Source organism: Mobula birostris, chromosome X (assembly GCF_030028105.1).
Source record: "Mobula birostris isolate sMobBir1 chromosome X, sMobBir1.hap1, whole genome shotgun sequence".
Lineage (NCBI taxonomy): Eukaryota > Metazoa > Chordata > Chondrichthyes > Myliobatiformes > Myliobatidae > Mobula > Mobula birostris.
Window position 1 is genome coordinate 83,024,734 of NC_092402.1, and position 6,000 is coordinate 83,030,733.

Genomic DNA, 6,000 nt, shown 5'->3' on the forward strand with positions numbered 1-6,000 from the left:
TTTCATTTGACATTTTCTTCTTATTTACTTTATAGATTTCAAATTTTTGTTAAACCTTTATCCAAGCTCTCAGTTCTTGATGTACAAACGTAGAATTGCATGCTACATGTTTACAGGACACTTACTCAGTGTTAGAAAAGAAGAAACACAGACAATCTTCATCAGGCCAGTCAGGATCTTTGGAAAGAAAGACAAAATCAACATTTTAGGTCAATGACCTTCCATTAGAATTCATCTTTGCCTAGCAAAGTAAGTTTAAGCTTTTGTGGCAGGCTGACTGAGCTTATGCTCCATACAGCATTAAAGCCTCAAAAAGTTGTGAATTTGAACAAAAGAGTATTCAAGACAAGGTTAAAGTGATTTAAAACTAGAATTGTGAAGCAGCCGGACCTGTATGATCAAGAGCTGAATAAGAATTACAGTTGCTTAACAAGTGGGTTCCAGCAGAGACCAGATTTTGAATGAAATCTCTACATAAAATCATCCACATATGCTCTTCCAGGACCACTGCCCAATATGTCATGAAATCCAGTCTCCTCCAATTAATCTAAGGTGCATCTGTTAAAAAAATAGTGAGAATCAATGGGGACATGCCAAATTTTCTTAGCTTTCTGTGGAAATAGAGATACTGGTGTGCTTTCTTGGCCATCGTGTCTACTTAGTTGGACTAGGGCAAGCTATTGGTGATCCTGATACCATGTCATTAGGCTTCCTATCTCTTTTCTGAACTCAGTCTCATTATTATAAGAAATCCTGCCCACTACAGTGGTCACGAGGAATTCTGCAGATGCTGGAAATTCAAGCAACACACATCAAAGTTGCTGGTGAACACAGCAGGCCAGGCAGCATCTCTAGGAAGAGGTACAGTCGACGTTTCAGGTCGAGACCCTTTGTCAGGACTAGTCCTGACGAAGGGTCTCGGCCTGAAACGTCGACTGTACCTCTTCCTAGAGATGCTGCCTGGCCTGCTGTGTTCACCAGCAACTTTGATGTGTGCTACTACAGTGGTGTCATCTTCAATCCCGCAGAGTTATAGTAAAATCTGACCACAGTAATGAATGCATAGGGAACAATGTACATATATAGGGAATGTATAGGGAGAGAGAGCACAGCCTTGTAGGTCAGTGAGACAGAGCCCACAGGAAGAAGCTTTGTGCACAGTATACAAAGATTCCAATCAGTGCTGAAACAACAACTTGTGTGATTTTAAATATCCTCAGCATTGATGGATATTGGATACAAGATCTCCAACTCAGGTGAGATCCTTTAATTAAGGTCTGATTGCCAAACTCAGCACAATATTCAAATAGTACCTTTTTGTGACTTTCCAAGAGAAATTGTGGTTGTATCAAAATAACCCAATATATGAGCAATAAGGAATGAAATGTCAGAAAACCGTCAAACATGTGAAGGTAATTTGTGCACAGTCATTACCAAGATATTTTCTTTAAAGTCACAATATCATCTGGAAGTGATGGTCAGCATGATTTAATTCAGGTTTAGTCACTTGTATGCACTGTTTGGATATGAAAAAATAGATGATAATGGATGCACTTTCTAGGTTCCAGTGTTTACACTCCACAAGTGCCTCCTGTCACTTTATTTTCTTCAGTTCATTTGATGTGTTTCTGTTGCTTCCTCTCTCAACACAGGACTCAGGACTGTGCAGGACTGCCTAAAGATTAATTTGCAGGTTGAGTCTGTGGTGAGGAAGGCAAATGCAATGTTAACATTTATTTCAAGAGGACTAGAATATAAAAGCAAGGATGTAATATTGAGACTTTGTAAAGCACTGGTGAGGCCTCTCTTAGAGTACGTTGTGCTGTTTTGGGCCCCTTATCCATAAGACCATAAGACATAGGAGCAGAATTAGGCCATTCAGCCCATCAAGTCCGCTCCTCTATTTCATCATGGCTGATCCTGGATCTCGGATTCAACCCCATACACCTGCCCTCTCACCATATTCCTTGATGCCCCAATCAATCAGGAATCTATCAACTTCCACCTTAATTATGCCCATGGACTTGGCCACTGCAGTCTGTGACAGAGTATTCCACAGATTCACCACTCTTTAGTTAAAAAGGTTCCTCCTTACTTCTGTTCTAAAAGGTTGCCCCTCAATTTTGAGGCTGTGCCCTTTAGTTCTGGATACCCCCTCCAGAGGAAACATCCTCTCCACATCCACCTTATCTAGTCCTTTCAACATTCGGTAGGTTTCAATGAGATCCCCATGCATTCTTCTAAATTCAGTGAGCACAGGCCCAAAGCTGCCAAACGCTCCTCATATGTTAATCCCTTCATTCCCAGAATCATCCTCATGAATCTCCTCTGGACTCTCTCCAATGACAATACTTCTTTTCTGAGATAAAGGGCCCAAAACAGTTGACAATACTCCAAATGTGGCCTGACTCTTGTTTTATAATGCTTCAACGTTATTTCCTTGTTTTTATATTCTCTACCCCTTGAAATAAAAGCCAACATTGCATTGTCCTTCTTTACCATAGACTCAGCCCGTAAATTAACCTTCTGGGAGTCTTGCACAAGGACTTCTAAGTCCCTCTGTACTTCTCATGTTTGAAACTTCTCCTCATTTAGATAATAGTCCTCACTATTGTTCCTTTTACCAAAATGCAGTATATAATACATTTCCCAACACTGTATTCCATCTGCCACTTTTTTGCCCGTTCTTCCAATTTGTCTAAGTCTTGCTGCAATCACATTGCTACCTCAGCATGACTTACCCCTCCACCTATCTTTGTATCATCCACAAACTTTGCCACAAAGCCATCAATTTCATTATCTACATGATTGACAAAAAACATGAAAAGTAGCCGTCCCAATACTGACCCCTGAGGAACACCACCAATCAGAAATGGCCCCCTTTGCAGCATCATGTGTGGCACCTTATCAAATACCTTCTGAAAATCCAAGTAAATTACACCCACTGCCTCTCCTTTGTCCACACTGCTTGTTACTTCTTTGAAGAATTCTAACAGATTTGTCAAGCAAGATTTCCCTTCACAGAAACCATACTGACTTTGACTTACTTTAACATTAGTCTCCAAGTACCCCGAAACCTTGTAATCTATAATGGACCGCAACAATTTCCCAATCACTGCAGTTAGACTAATTGGTCTATAATTTCCTTTCTGCTGCTTTCCTCCTTTCTTAAAGAATGAGGTGACATTTGCAATTATCCAGTCCTCTGGCACCATGCCAGAATGAAGTGATTCCTGAAAGATCATAACCAATGCACCCGTTACCTCTTCAGCAACCTCTCACAGGACTCTGGGATGTAGTCCATCTGGCCCAGGTGACTTACCCACCTTAAGACCTCTCAGTTTGCTGAGCACTTTTTTCTAGCAATGGCACTCACTGCTGCTCCCTGACACTCATGGGCCTCTGGCACACCACTAGTGTTTTCCACAGTGAAGACTAAAGCAAAATACTTATTAAGTTCATCTTCCATTTCTTTGTCCCCCATTACTACCTCAACAGCATCATTTTCCAGTGGTCCAATATCAACCCAATAGCAACTCTTATCTTAGAAAGGATGTTATGCATAACGTGGTCAGTGGCTGAAATGGGTTAGCAGATGTAGTAGTGGAGTCAGGAGTTTGGCAGAGTTGTCGAGGTTTATAGATAGACACATGAATGTGAAGAGAATGGTGGGATATGAATGATACACAGGAGAACATTTAGTATCAATTGGCATAAAGACTGGCACAACATTGTGGGGCAATTGGACTGCCCAATACTGTTCTACGTTGTATCAAGACAAGCATGAAATCATACTTGCCATGACATAACAATTAAAACCAAATAACTTGTACTTGAAACCCATTCAACATGCCAGTCATGTGACTTATGTAGTTGAATCTTGATGTCCTCAAGTCAACTTGAGAAAAGCTTTACATTTTAAGTTACTGTATGACTTACATCAAATGATCAAGTGAAAACAAAATGTGCAGTCTTGTTTAGCACTGAAAATAACTGGATTCCTTTGGTCTCCTTTCACTGATGGCTATACAACAAAGTTTGGATAGCCATAGAAAATCATTAGCTGCAAAGTGCATACGATGAATCAAAAGACCAAATTAACATAATGAAAATCCAACTTTCATGTGGAACTTGCTTCCAGGCACAAGTTGTAGACAGGATATTATTTTTGTGTCATCATAATATGCTGGAAAATTGTATTTGCATCATGTTTTAATAGAAAAGAAATTTGTCAGTGGCTGAGGGGAGATGTTTTAGAAAGGAAATTAGGTCAGATTCAGATCATCATAAATAAATTAGTTCAATTGTTTGCCTGTTCCTCTTTGTTAATATAATGATTTAGATGTTCTGAGGTTCAAAGTACAAAGTACAATGTCTATTACAATCAAGAGTATAGCTCATATTCCGAAAGCCCGTTGAATAAGGAACGTTTACAAGGTGACTCAGTACTAAGAGGCATTGAGGCTCTTGACTGTCAAACATGTCTTAGTTCAAGATTCCAAGGGTTACTTGTCACTCAAACCAAATTTCTTTGGGGAAAATCACAGCAGTTCCTACTTCACATTTTCTAAAGCACCACTTATACAAGAACTTCTTTGGCTGTCATTCAGGACAAATATATATCAGAGTGCTTCAGGGCATGGGCAAGGAAACAATGTGCAGGAGGGAAAAAGGAAATTGGAATCTGGGACAGCCAAATGCACACATTTCAACCCCCTAGACAAGACTGCATAGGAATTCTTTGCAAATACAATAGACAATACCCAGGAGATCAGTGCAACAAAAAATAAGGTTGGCATTCCAAGTCAATGTATATTTTTATGAAAAATCATCAATCTAAAATGCACTTTATTCTGGATTATTATTGTTTTCCTTGTTCTACTTCAGTGCACTGTGTAATGATTTGATCTGTATGAACAGTTAGCAATACAAGTGTTTCACTGTATCCTGCTACATGTGACAACACCAGTCCCAATTCCAACTGATAACTTTGAATCCCATGGATAATGCCCAATCTGTCGAGGATTTTGTGCATTTACTGTTTATATCTAAGATTTAAGTTTAAGATGGCACTGTTGAAACACATTGATGACTTACTGGTAACAAACAAAAGAACTAACTACATTATTAGTCACACATTTTCTGGAAAACGATCTATGCGATTAACAGCCTGTAACTTCTCCTTCAGGGATCAGCTTTGGAACTGCCTGTATGACCAGTATTTTTATGGTGTGAACTGAAGTCTCGAAGGTGTAGAATGGTAGTGGCACAGCATGTACAGGCCAAACTGAGTAGTGGGGCCCGGACAGGCCCAAGAGTGAGGAATGAGCCAATGAATGGCCATTGTTGGAGCAGACTTGGAACCGATTCAAAGTAGTAGATCATAGGACATTAAGACCATAAGACATAGGAGCAGAATTAGGCCATTTGGCCCATCAAGTCTTCTCTGCCATTCCATCATGGCTAATCCCAGATCTTTTTCAACCTCATACACTAGCTCTCTCACTATATCCCTGGATGCCCCAACCGATCAGGAAACTATCAACTTCTGCTTTGAATTTACCCATGGACTTGGCCTCCACCGCAGTCCGTGGCAGACCATTCCACAGATTCACTACTCCCTGGCTAAAAAAATTCCTCCTTACCTCTGTTCTAAAAGGTTGCCCCTCAATTCTGAGGCTCTACTCTCTAGTTCTGGATACCTCTACCATAGGAAACCTCTCCACATCCACCCTATCTAGTCCTTTCAACATTTGGTAAGTTTCAATGAGATCCCCATGCATTCTTCTAAACTCCAGTGAGTACAGGCCCAAAGCTGCCAAATGCTCTTCATATATTAACCCCTTCATTCCTGGAATCATCCTTGTGAACTTCCTCTGTACTCTCTCCAATGACAACAAATCCTTTCTGAGATAACAGGGCCCAAAACTAATGACAACACTCCAATTGTGGCCTGACTAGTGATTATTAAGCTTCAGCATCATCTACTTGTTGTTAAAT